A 14,644-nucleotide genomic window follows, 5' to 3' on the forward strand; every position below is an offset into this window, starting at 1 on the left:
ATGACAAAAATGACAAAAATGACAAAAATGACAAAAATGACAAAAATGACAAAAATGACAAAAATGACAAAAATGACAAAAATGAAAAAAATGACAAAACTGACAAAAATGACAAAAATGACAAAAATGACAAAAATGACAAAAATGACAAAAATGACAAAAATGACAAAAATGACAAAAATGACAAAAATGACAAAAATGACAAAAATGACAAAAATGATAAAAATGATAAAAATGACAAAAATGACAAAAATGACAAAAATGACAAAAATGACAAAAATGACAAAAATGACATAAATGATAAAAATGACAAAAATGACAAAAATGACAAAAATGACAAAAATGACAAAAATGACAAAAATTACAAAAATTACATAAATTACAAAAATGACGAAAATGACTTAAAAAAATCGAAAAGTCGGGTAAACTGATTATAATGACAAAAATGAAAAAAAATGACAAAAAATCGAAAAATTGGTTAAAATGTTAAAAATTTTAGAATTTAATAACATGAAATTAATTAAAAAGATTTCAGAATCTTCAATAATTCAAAGATGACCAAATTTGTCAAAAACTACAAAATTTAAGTTATTCGCAGAATTGACTTTTTTGACATAATTCTCAAAATTTAACAAAATTATCAAAATTGATTCTATTCACAAAATTATGCAAAATTGTAAAATTTTGAGAACTAGTCATAACTGACAAAATTCACAAAATTGCCATCGGTGACAAAATTGATAAAAAAAGGCTCTGTTTGGTTAGACCATGGCGGATGTAAAAGAAAACACAACTTGTTTTATGAACGGTTAAACAAAAAAAAAAGAGTTTTTATTTCATCTCTATTTAAAATTAAAACTTTTCCCGCTAATTTTCTACAATACAGGAACACATAAATTGTCTGGCAACATTATAGCAGTAATTGCAAGGTTCAAACTGCTTGTCTATTTTTAGGCGTTTAACTTAATTTCATTCGATATTGAACATGCTCAATTGACAGTAAAAGACTGAAACGACAAAAATTAAAAAAAAAAAAAAATCAAATTGAAAAATATAAAATTCAAAAATGCCAAAACTAGCAAAAACAAGAAAACTGTTTTTTTTTTTTAATTTGACCAATATGGGAAAACAATTGACAAATCGGACAGAGGTAACTGTTGATAAAATTACAGAAATTGACAAAACCGACATAAATAACCCATACTTTTTTCATTTCCTCGACTTCGATCTTCACTACCTTAGGTGCTGCTTCATAATCGCCCAGTACTTCTCGATGAGGCGGAGCTCTGGAGTGTTGGAAGGTTAGATCATTTTCGACACGAAATAGACATTATTGTCCGCAGATTGCTTGCCAAATCAGGAATTGGCCGTGAAAAACAGGTTTCCAGGGATCTGTTTGAAGTCGGCTTTCACATATGTTTCGTCGTCCATGACGCAGCATGTCAGTATCACAACTTCCTGGCACGGGTTTTTTTCGGACTTTTTCTGCTTCTCGTCGCGATTGGGGGCCTTATACGATTGGATTTTATACTTTTTCCTTCACTTCTGGGCTTCCGATTGGTGGTCAATCGTTCCTCGTAATCACTCGCGACACCATGGAATACGAGATTCCTAAGGTTTTAGCGGTGGAGCGATGCGAGAGATCCTTGGTCTAGTGATGAATGCGCAAGACTTTATCACGCACGAGCTGTTCTTTCGACTCCATTTCCGCGAGTTTTGATCAAAGGATTTTAAAACTTGCAGAATGTAAACAATGCACTTTGAACTAAATCCACCCAAATTTTCATTAAATTCTACCCAACGGTTAAAAAGTTGGTGCAATTTCATAGTGTGGCAATTTCATCGTGGACACCCTTATTCATTTTGTCAGAAGTCACGAACGGCTTGGAAAGCATGCCACACTCCTAAATGGCTTGACATATTATTGCATTTTTGCCGAATTTTTCGGTCAAAATGAGGTCTTCGTTTCGTCATTATGAACATTTGAATACTGGTCAGCAGAAAGTGTTTTGTAATCAAACATGTAATCGGTTTCGTCAACAATGATTATGCTCACAGATTTGCCACAAGGCAGCTGATCATATATTTTTCGAGCTCTTGGTTTGACGAAAGCAGCTTGTTTTTGAGTTGGCTTCGGCTTCTACTGATTCTTATATGTCTTTAGACCCAATCTTACATTGGTACGATGGACGGTACTGAGAGGAGATCCACGTTTTTGGCCACATCTTGAACAGAGGCAGTTTTCCTATTGACGTAAGCTTGCATGAATTTCCGGTCCAAAGTTTTGTCCACCGGACTCGGTTTGAGTCCTGATTTTTCTTTCTGATGAAGCTGTTTTTCTCTCCATACTGTGAGAGTATCACAAAAATCATTATAACTCGAATTGTACCTACTGAACTTATACTCTTCTCACTACGAAACGAATTAATAAAGACAGTTGTAATCTCAAGCTTAAAACTAGCTGACGTGTTTTACTTTCATCCGTCTTACCAAATTTAAAGAAGCTATTGGACATAGCATATTGGCGACGAGGGTAGAAACGGTTCAAAACGCGAAAAAGCATGCCAAATAACTCGGAAATGGACAGTCGAAGTGATGTCAAGCCATCGGTAGTGACCGAAAATCGAGTTAAGGGGAAATTCCCGGTGTTTGTTCCGGGACTTAATGTCAACTCCTAGCTACAAATTGTAGAAATTTAATTTGCTCTGAACAAGACCCCAGAGGATGAAAAGGCTCTGGAATTCATAACCAGCATCGGTCAGGAAACTGCCGATCGAATTATCGGTAGTTTCAAGCCGGCCAAAATTGTTATGAAGACTTATGGTGAGATAGTGGCAAAATTCAAGCAATTACATGAAGTCAAGAAAAACGTGTTCGCGGAACGTTATAGAGTGATAACACGTAGGCAAGAAGAAGGAAAATCGCTGGATGACTATGCGATCGAGCTGCAGAATATTATCGAGCACTGCGGTGTGAGCACGGAGACCGAGGCAACCTTGGTTCAAACAGTTTTTGTGGCGGGAATCCGTAACGATAGAACGCGCGAAGCTATGATAAAAGAGAGCAGTGTGGAGTTGGATCTTTCCCAACTACTGGAAAAAGCGAAAACGATTGAGGTGGCAGCAGCGGAGGCGCGGAAAATGTCTCGAACTGAGATAGACGGTGTCAACTACGTGGGGCCAAGCCGAGCTTTCGTGACCCGGAGAGGAAGCTTTTTACGACCGAGTAAGTTGGGCGCTCGTAGCTCACAAGGCGACGCCAACAGCTATCGTGGACGAGAAGGAGATGGAAATACAAGCGAAATCGTGTGCTACAATTGTTATGGAAAGGGACACATTTCTTATTCGTGTCCGTACCCGAAGGCGAAAAAACCGAGAAGCAACAAACCCCCCCAGGGGCGAGGGGGCAGAAAACGTTTTTTCCAAGAGAGGATCAGTCAGTTGACCACGGCAATGAACGAGTTGAGATCGAATTTAGAGGACGCGGATTCGTGTGAAGAGCTGTCGGGGGATGATTCTAATGTTGAATTGGATGAAAATGGTATGATCAACAATGTTTTGATAGGTGAGTCGCACAGTAATACAGCACCAGTGTTTGTAGAACTTAAGGTGAACAACAGAAATCTGTTGATGGAATGCGATACCGGTGCATGTGCATCGATTTGTTCATTAGAAACGTATAGAGAAATGTTCAAAAATTGTAGGATGTACAAGTTAGTTAAACAATTTTTTTTAATATCTGGTTGTAAAGTTTCGGTTTTAGGAAAAATTCAAGTTCCTGTTAAAATTAAAAATAAAATTTTACAATTACCGTTCGTAATCATAAATTCTTCTAAACCATTTACCCACTTCTAGGTAGGGATTGGTTAAACAAAATTTGGCCACACTGGAGAAATGCGTTTTCTCTCAACAAGGTGGAGAGCACTAGCTCTAGAGAGTTTTGGATTAAAAGCACAGTTGGAAAACTCAAAACTAAATATTTCAAAGCTTTCGACGACGATCTTTCTCAGCCCATTAAAGATATTGTGGTGGACATACAAATGAGCGAGAGCGCAGTGCCCATAATACACAAACCTTACACAGTTGCATATAAGCATAGGGAAAAAGTTGAGAATCACTTAAAAGCTTTAGTAAATCAGGGAATACTAGAGAAAACAGAGTAAACAGACTGGGCATCGCCCATTGTAGTGGTGGTTAAACCTGACAAATCAGACATACGAATATGTATGGATGGTTCCAAAACAATAAATCCCTACATCAAAACACATCATTACCCCTTACCAACCATCGAAGATCTCATTACTAACAAGAGCAAAGCTAAATCTTTCGCCGTTATTGATTTAAGAGGAGCTTATCAACAACTGATAGTCTCAGGGCGTACAAAGAAATTGTTAGCTATAAATACCCATATGGGAGTTTACACCTATAAACGATTGCCCTTCGGGGTAAAACCTGCAGCTAGCCTTTTCCAATCTGCTATAGATAAAATATTAACCGGAGTTTCCAACGCACAGAGCTATATTGATGATATTTTGATTTGGGCAGAGTCCGATGTTGAGCTTTTGAAAAATATCGAAGTGGTGTTAGAAAAACTTGTTCGTTATAACGTTAAAGTCAATGCCGAGAAGTGTCAGTGGTTCGTTCCTAATGTGAAATATTTAGGTCACATTCTCTCGGAGGCAGGAGTCTCGCCGAATCCGGAGAAAGTGAGGGCAATTACGGCCGTGCCAGCGCCAAAGTGCCAAAAACAGCTAAAGGCATTTCTCGGAATGATAACATTCTACATGAAATATATTCCAAAACTTAATGTTATTTTAGCCCCTTTACACAGTTTGCTATGTAAGAACAAAGTTTGGGATTGGGATACCAATTGCCAGAAAGCCTTCGAAAAAAGTAAGAAAGCAATTTGCGGTGCTGAAATATTAACCCATTTTGATCCATCAAAACCTATAATCGTGACGTGCGACGCCAGCGATGAAGGAATTTCGGGAGTGCTGAGCCATTTCATCAATGGCAAAGAATTTCCGGTTTTCTTTACATCGCGTAGGCTTACAAAAACAGAAAAAAGATATCCAATTTTGCATAGAGAAGCTCTGGCTATAGTTTTTTCTATGAAAAAATTCTATAAATACGTGTTAGGTCAAACAGTCACAATTTTCACTGATCATAAACCGCTAATTGGTGTTTTTTGCAACAAAAAAAGTGGACCAACGGTAATAGCTAACAGATTACAAAGATATTTTATTAGATTATCCATTTTCGATTATAGAATAGTTTACAAACCGGGAACTGACAATTTGGTCGCTGACTGTCTTTCAAGGCTCCCCTTAGATCAAAAGCTTAGCGCAGATGATTTAGATGAGAACACACGTAGTTCCATAAACAATATTCATTACTTAGTAAGCGAAAATACAGCAAAAATTAACACACATCTAATAAGCGAAAAATCATCCCAAGATCCTTTACTTTCTTTAGTTCTACAATACACTCTCGACGGGTGGCCCAGCCATGTATCAGGAAAATTACTTAAAAATTATTTTGGAAAGAGGCACGAACTAAATTTAGAAGCAGGTTGTCTCCTTTTTGGTGAACGCATAGTTATCCCGACATCTCTAAAACTACCCGCATTACAATTATTGCATTAGACTGAGTCGATTTGGGGTCATTTTTTAATTTCTCAAACCCTGGGGTCTGAAAAGCTTTGTTTTGGTCCAAAACTCATCCATGATTTTTTGCAGAATTTTTAAGTAACGTTTACATGAGTAAATTTGAACTTTTAGGATTGTATGGGGAAATTGAATATTTTGTACTGAAAAATCAACATCATTTTTGTTTCTTCTGTGGAACCGAGCCTGTTGATGGGTTTTGTGCCAATTTATAAATTTCTTCAAGGAAATTTTCCGCTGAACAACTATGTCCAGTATCATAACTTCGTATCTTTTTAGACAAAAAAGTTATTAGCTGTTTAACAGATGTATGTCTTTTTGTAAAGATAAACCATTAATTCAATTGACACCACTGCTTGTGCCCCACAAAGTATGGCATGAAATGTGGTCTTTAAATATTTCGCAAGGCACAAGCAGTGGTGTCAATTGCATTTCTTGTTTATCAATGCCAAAATACATACACCTGTTGAACAGCTAATAACTTTTTTGTCTAAAAAGATACGAAGTTTTGATATTCGACAAAGTTGTTCAGCGGAAAATTTCCTTGAAGAAATTGATAAATTGGCACAAAAACCATCAACAGGCTCGGTTCCACAGAAGAAACAAAAATTATGTTGATTTTTCAGTACAAAATATTTAATTTTCCCATACAACCCTAAAAGTTCAAATTTACTCATGTAAACGTTACTTAAAAATTCTGCAAAAAATCATGGATGAGTTTTGGACCAAAACGAAGCTTTTAAGACCCCAGGGTTTGAGAAATTCAGAAATGACCCCAAATCGACTCAGTCTATTATTGCATGCAAACCATCGAGGAGTTTTAAAAATGAAGCAACTTTCTCGCATGTATCTTTATTGGGAAGGCATGGGCTCGGACATCGAAAGCTATGTTTCCAGCTGTGCAAAATGCCAACTTTCAAATATTGATAGAAGTTCAAAAATCTACGGAAATTGGCCAGAATCGAAAAAACCGTTCGAGAGAGTTCATATAGACTTTTTCCACAAATATAATAGAAATTTTTTGATATTAATTGATGCCTTCTCACGGTGGATTGAAATTAAACGAATGACTCAAACTACCGCAGACCATGTTGCACAATCACTTGACGATATCTTTTCAGTTTTTGGTTTTGCAAATACAATTGTTAGCGATAATGGGCCGCCATTCAATAGTCAACAATTTCAAAAATTTTGTAAACATCGGAACATTGTTCATATTTTTTCTCCTCCCTACCACCCAGCGAGTAACGGACTTGCCGAAAGAGCTGTGCAAACCACAAAACAAGTTTTAGATAAACTTTTGACTGAAACCGAGAATCTTTCCTCTTTTCAGATAGACAATAGAATAAGAAATTTTCTTCATGAACATCATCAAACTCCAACAACAGCCGATAAAATAATTCCTAATAACAAAATTTTTGCGTTTTCTCCACGAACGATTCTATCAGGACTTAAACCGACAAATTTCAATGTTTTAGAGGGAGAAGATCAGCATGAAGACACTAAAAAACAATTTAAAAATAAAGAAAGAGTTATTTATTCCCACAAAATAAATGGAAAAACCTTCAGTGTCGAAGCAGAAATTATTAGAAAAAATTCTAAAATGACATATGTAATACAAGTAGGAGGATCTTCCAAAATAGCACATGTAAATCAATTATAAAAAATTGGAAAGCAGCCGTTTGTTCTTAAAAATACAAGTCAAGACACTATAACTAACCCAGGTGATAGAAAGGAAACAGAGGAAAATGTTACTCCCACTAAAAACAAAACTGAAAGTAATCAGACAAATCTTGTACCACTTACGCTGAGGCGATCAAATAGAACAACAGGAAAAAAGCATGATAATCTAAACCTTGAATTATTATTTTAAAAAAACATCAACTAGATAGTAAGAAAAACTGAAATGTATTTAATTTTTTTTTATATTGTGTTATAATTTTTTATAATATTTTTTTACTATTATTTTTTTATATTACTATTTTTGTTATTATATAAAATCTTAAAGGGGAAGATGCGAGAGTATCACAAAAATCATTATAACTCGAATTGTACCTACTGAACTTATACTCTTCTCACTACGAAACGAATTAATAAAGACAGTTGTAATCTAATCTCAAGCTTAAAACTAGCTGACGTGTTTTACTTTCATCCGTCTTACCAAATTTAAAGAAGCTATTGGACATAGCACATACATCCGAATCGGATTTCTGACGGCTCCAATGCTAACTTCTTCTTTCATTTTCGCCCACTGACTCAGCGAAGTATTGGGGATAGTACATCATTTGTGCACGATATTTTTGTGCTTTTCCGGGGAAATGCATCTAGATTTCCACGAGAATTATGAAAACTGGAGCTCACGATAGTTTTAGGTTAAACTGTAAACAACATCTCCCAGCGAAAATCAGCTGTCATCCGGAATGAGCAAATCGTGCTTAGACATAATGGGATACCCTATAATTCCCATGCATACTTTCAGTTTTTTTTTGCTACGCCATTTTGCTAATTTGGGGGATTTTATGCGTTTTATGCATACTTCTTACAGATGTCTAGAAGTCTGAAATTTGATACCGCACTCCAAGGTGTTATTTCACGAGCGTAAATTTTATTGGCACATCAATACAGTTTAATGTACTGAACTCGTGGGAAAATTGACAAGAGTCTTTTTCGCTAGTGTGAATGTGTGTGAAAATGTGTCTCTGTGCAAATACCTCTTTAGATAGGCGATTTGATCTCTCCTCTCTCGACTAAAGTGATCCAGTTAATCAATTCCAATTATCTTCACTTCACCAACGGTTGAGCCTAGCAAGTCATCATCATTTTATCATCACCATGCCCACCGTCATCATCATCTTCCATACCTCATCAGAATTAGAAGATTTACCTCCCTCTTTCTTCACCAAAACTGCAATACAGAAGCCCCCGTTTCAGATTACTATTCCTGCTGGCAAACAGCAAATGGCGCGGATCATCCGTCTGTCTTCCGTCTGACTAACACGTTCTAGCTAAACCATAAGTAGAGAACGGCAAGACAAAACAATGCGTTGAATTAAGCAATTTGTCATCTTTGCGGCATCATCATCAAATTGCCAACGCTGCTTCCTGCGAGGAGCGCTTCGACCTTCAAGTCCCTTCACCTTTCTCCACCCACCATTATAAAAATATGTATGTGAGGAGTTCCTATAAAATGAAAACAGTGGGATTTTTCAACTAAAAAACTTGTCTCAGATAGCAACGTCTCTTGAAGACTGATCTCAGTTTCTTCTAAACATTAATTAATGGAAATGAAATTACTCATAGCTGTGTGGTACATTGTTCGCTGCCAGCATTACTTTCTTTCTCCCTTCGAGGCATTCGTGTGATTAAGATGATAAACTGGCTGAGGTCTAAAATTACCATACTGACTACTCGACTTGACTAGCTTGACAGTTCTATGAGTCTTCCCTTCACTGGCTCCGCCCTTGATTCCATTATTGCATTGCTGGCCCTAAGATCCTCCCTCAACTTTGAGGAATCGCACGACCAACAAAGGGATCACCATCATCATCAGCAATAGAGTGCTCCCTCAATGTTAGGCGTCGTCGTCGTCACTGTCATTTGCCATATCACTCACCGTAGACGTCGTCGTCGTCTAAAGCGTCGACGTCCTCATTGACGGAACAGCCAAGCTACTGTAGCTCTTGTTCTCATTCATCGACCTTAAACGAAAGCCCGATAAAACCCCGGCTATTATCACCGCAAATGGCAGTGGCTTAACACACATGTGAGTACACACACATAATCACAAACATACTTGCACATAAAGCCCGTAGTTTAATTTGTGCTTGTATTATGAGGGGGGTGGGGGTGGCACACCTATTGGCTGCCCCGATGACATGAACCGTTGTCGTTTGAAAGGTTGACAAAACACATGCCAAACACTCTTCAAAGGCGATGCTCTTTTGTTCCGACAGTCAGTTTCAAAAGTAGGATGAGGTGAGTAAGTTTTATTCTTGTTTGACGGCCACTTATAGGTATGAATGAAAGCTGACCCTAGTAACACAGATTGTCAAGTATGTTTTATTAGAGTTGTTGAAAACGTAGGATCAGTCAATATTCCCAACACTGTTTCATCCAAAAAATTATCTGATTGATACCTTCTTCTATTGCAAATTTGCTTTCTTGGTTTTTGAAAAATCACCCTTTTGAAGAAACCTCTGAAGGTGATATACACACGTATTCTGTAGTTTATTTTTTTTTTTCATTTAATAATGTTAAAGACAAACAGATTATAATGACTTCTTTCAAAAATTTTAAATTTTCATTGTCCTTTCAATTGAAGAACATCGTAACAAATCAGCATATTTTTGCATACAGGATGCAACGTTCAATTAAAGCAATAGCTCGAGACAAACAAAGAACATGCTCGCTCATTCACAGAGCTGAAGGGCCCGTTTCAGTCTAGCGTACCAACAAAGAAGGGACAGTCGAACAGTGAACAATGCATGGCTGAAAGAAGCTAAGGCAAAAATTCCACTGTCTACGTTTTCATTATAAAGATATTGCACCATTCATGCATTCTTTCAGTATTATCATTCAGTCTGCCGCAATATGTTCATTGTGGAAATGGGTTTCCCTTCTTTTTCCTTTAGAAATTCATGATTTGCCACGATTTAACTCATACTCAAAAAAAAAAAACGAATATCATACTCATTGAAAACAGCATTCTTTCATAAACTTTTAAAATAACTTAACTTTAATGAAGCGGTGTACATGACGTATAGACAATTGACGGTGTGGTAAAATAACGTTTCCAGTTTTTCAAAAACCGAGAGGAATAAAATTAAAAACGCTTGCTTGAATTAAAAGTGATTTCGAAAACCTTCTGAAGGTATAAGATGGATATGAAGAAAATAAATACAGTTTTTAAATAAATAAAATTAACTAAAAGTTTAATTCGGTAACTCTAAAGTAGAATGAAATAAAATATATTTCTATGGCAACGCCAATAGAATGACTTGGCCTGCTGGAATATTATTCCGAGAATTCGAGGATTTTTGTTCAAAAAACCCTTTAACTCCTGCTATCACTTTCTCACCAGTTGCGCCATCCACGGAGACTCCTGGCAGTTCTACACCTCGTGTGGCACCAATTCACTCTACCTATGGTTTACCGAGAATGGACAACGAGTCTTCTCTGCCGTGATATGACAAAGTGACGTATATCCATTTTTTTCGATTTTGACTTTTTGACGCTATTGTGTGCGTTTTCCTATGAGCTATCAAATGCTTTCAACAAATCTAGAAAATATCAAACAGTTTTTGAGAAAATCGATAAAAACGAATCGCCAAAAGCGCGATTTATACGCCGAAGTGACGTATATCCATGCGTTTTTGAAAGTGATACAGAACAATTTCAATAACCCGTATAATTTACAGGCGACATTCCTCAGATTTGAAAAAAAAAAATCATATTTTAACATGACAATCGGTTTAAAATAAAATAAAAAAGCCCCCCCCCCCTCCCTCCCCCTTTCCTTAGAATAAAGGGTTCTCAAACAAAGTAGTCGTCGAGCCTTTTTGATAAATAAAATTTGAATGCAAACGTCGACATCTACATTAATTAAAAAAAAATAGAGAAATTATTTAACATTTGTAGAACAAAACTAATTCTTCATTAATTTTGCGTTGTTTTTGTTACAAAGAAATTTGTTTGTGTGGTCATTTGTTTGTGGTAAGTTTGTTTGTCAAGCAACAATGTTGTTTTTTTTAAAGCTGTGCACTCGAATTTTATGAACGAGAAGAATTCTGGTTTCAAAAATGAGATAATGTTTAAAAAATTCAAATATTTATTTAGTAAGAAAATCATGAAAAAAACAATAGTTATAAATTAGAATTCTTCCAGAAACTTTTTTTCTTCGAGCTTTTCCCAAAAATCTTTCTTATTATCTGGCATTAGTGGACAAAGTTTCTTTAAAATAGTTTTTTTTCTTTCAACCTCTATTCCTCTATTTTCATTTCTGAAGTGAAGCGAAGATTGAAGGTCAAAGTCCGGGCGCGTTACTTCCTTGAGTTGTTTCACCGTAAATAATGAAAATCGCTTCCAATCTCCTTTAAAGCACGATTTATAATGAAACGAAAACGATCCTCTGACGAATTTCACCTCTTTGATTTCGGCCAATTTTGGTCGCTGAGCACCTTTCTTAAAAACGGATTGCTTAAATTTAACGCTGCTTGTGAAAAAATCTCCATAGCTCATGGGAACTACTACAACTTCTGACGCTGTTTCCACGCATCTTATAAAATCTTGATATGTATGTATTTCGCCATGATTGAATCTTTTCATACGTTTTTCGACAGCTGCGTGAAATGAATCAGCGGACATGAAAGTATGGCCTGTTTCCAAATATTTGAATGTTATTGTTTTTGAAGGAATCATTTTGGAGTTTACCAGCAACGTCATGTGTATCATCAGGTCCCAGTTCTTGTTTTGTCCTGAACAATTGTCCATCCAATAGAGGATTGATTCAGGACAGTCCAAGAGCATCAAGTGCTTTGTAAAAGTGCTGAATATATCAGCAGCTTTTCTGCCACTTATTGTTTCGTTCCATAATGCGGCGTAAACTGATCCGTGAGAACTACCACCCAATGGAGCAAACGTTTCATTCATTGCAACTATCCTTTTGCAAAAAATAGCTTCTTTGAATCCTTCCATCCTTGGCAATTGGATCACCTTGAAATAGAATATAGTTGCGTTATTAAAAGATTAGATTTCAATGTGTTTACTCTCACACCTTCTGCAAATCAACGGAAAATGAAATATTATCAAAATTATATTTATCTTTCATATATTCATCTCTCGAACTTATAGCAGCATCTTTGTGAAGTTTCCAGTTTTTACATATTGTACATCCCGTATCAATACCTATATTTTCAAGCATATGTCCAGATTCCTTGGAGTGTATGTCAGCATATCTACATTTTTCACAAAGCTCATTTCCAAGTTTCGTAAATCTTACGTTCATTTGTTTCAGTAGTTTGTTGTAAAAGGAGTAACTACATGAAATTGAGTTTTCCTTATTCTTTGTGGCAAAATGGTCATACATTATCTTACAAGTAAGATCTGATGGCAGATACAAAGCATTCGGAGCATGATCACGCCTCTAATGCGAAATCGTAGGGTTATATGATAAAATGTCGTTGCGTACGACTTCAACAAGAGGATTAATTTTGGAAATCTTAGGTCGAATATCGGGATCCGCCTTTTTTTTGGAATCGCTATGACAACGGTACACAAAATTGCTGGAAAAAAACTTTTATGACATCAAACATTTGAATTGAAAATTATCACTTACTTGCTGGATGATGGATAACCCAACGTGTTCAGAAAAAAACGACTACATACAGATACTGTATCTCCTGCGTCGTCCTTCAAAAAATAATTTATGGTATATTGTTTTTTAAATGGCTTTCCTTCAGTTTCTGATTGAACACGTCGTCGTTTTACAGAAATTTGCTTTGTATATTCCAAAATAAATTGTCGTCTTTTATCCAAATCAAAATCCCAGTAACGTACATTTGTTTGCTTTCGATTTTCGTTGGTTATTAGCGAAGAACATCGCATGTTGCATTTGCAATCAACATTTATAAGATTGTGATATTTGGCTTTTGCTTTTTTTGTTCGGGCAATTGAAGCTTGTTTTTTTGTATGTTTTGGTTCACTTGCAGCTGGTGAGAGTGAAAATATATTTATTTACATGTAGTATGTGAACATTTTCACATAGATTTCGTTTTTTTTCAAGGAATTATCGCTAAAATAGACAACTGTATAGACCAGGGGTGAGCAACCTTTTGAACCAACGGGCCAATTTAATTTTGAAATTTTGTCGGGGGGCCGCACATAAATTTTTTCTTATTAATAAGCAGGGCTTCACGTTATATTTTAGAAATCAAATTTTTCGCCCAATGAAATCTGAAATAGGAAAGATAAAACAAATTCACTTGTTTAAAAACAGAAATTCAACACGACTTTTTAAATACCCCATATTAAAAAGGTAGCGAACATTCGTTCTTACAACATTCTTGTAAAAACCGATAGTAATATTTGTCATCACTTCCATTTAAAAAAATTTCTGGAGCTTACCACAGTGATAACTTATCGTTCGAAAAATATAAATTCAAAGAAATCACCGTCTTTTTAGCGTTGTAAGTTGAATCGCTAATTGACTTTCTGTGATTTTTTTTTCCCACAATTAAAACTTGTCCTCAAAGCCTTGAAATTTTATCTACAACCGGTAAAAAAAAACCCCGTTTTTAAATTGAAGTTCTGTATCGGATCATTGCATTGATATTTTGAGAAAAATTGTGCGAAATCACAGAATAATGTTTAATTTCAGATATTTTAAGCAACTATCTTAAAAACTAAATTCTTGATTCTGAAATTTGTATCCAGGTTTTTATAATTTTTAATGTTAGTAAAATATCATTGGGATACGATTTCTAAAGCTATATTATTACTTTGATAATGTGGAATGAGTTGATTATAAGTCAAATAGCTGAATTTAATTCGGCTTTTTACCGATGTTTGTTATAAATTTTCTTTCAAATTACTGAAAAAAGCATCACAAATAATCGCAAAGACCTTTTGAATCGAATCACATAGTTTCAGATATCTTTTGTTTTCATCAAGAACTAATGAATTTTATCGATAACTTTGATGCCGGCTGATTCATGTTGATAAAAAATTTAAAATCGTTTACCCAGGCTTCATTATCAAACTTTCGTTATTTTCGTCAATATTCAGAAGTGAAAAATATTTTACAAGGTTTTGGTTTAATTTTTTTTTCAGTATTTGAATGCAAACAGAACATGCCTTTTAGCCGAATTGGATAAAATAATTTTAAAAAAATCCGCTGAGCACATTTTTTATCATACTACTTTATTTTAGCTTGAAACGAAAATAATGACTTCTGTAACGGACTTCGCAATTCTTTTTATCATG

This window comes from Uranotaenia lowii, chromosome 2, assembly GCF_029784155.1.
Source record: "Uranotaenia lowii strain MFRU-FL chromosome 2, ASM2978415v1, whole genome shotgun sequence".
NCBI lineage: Eukaryota > Metazoa > Arthropoda > Insecta > Diptera > Culicidae > Uranotaenia > Uranotaenia lowii.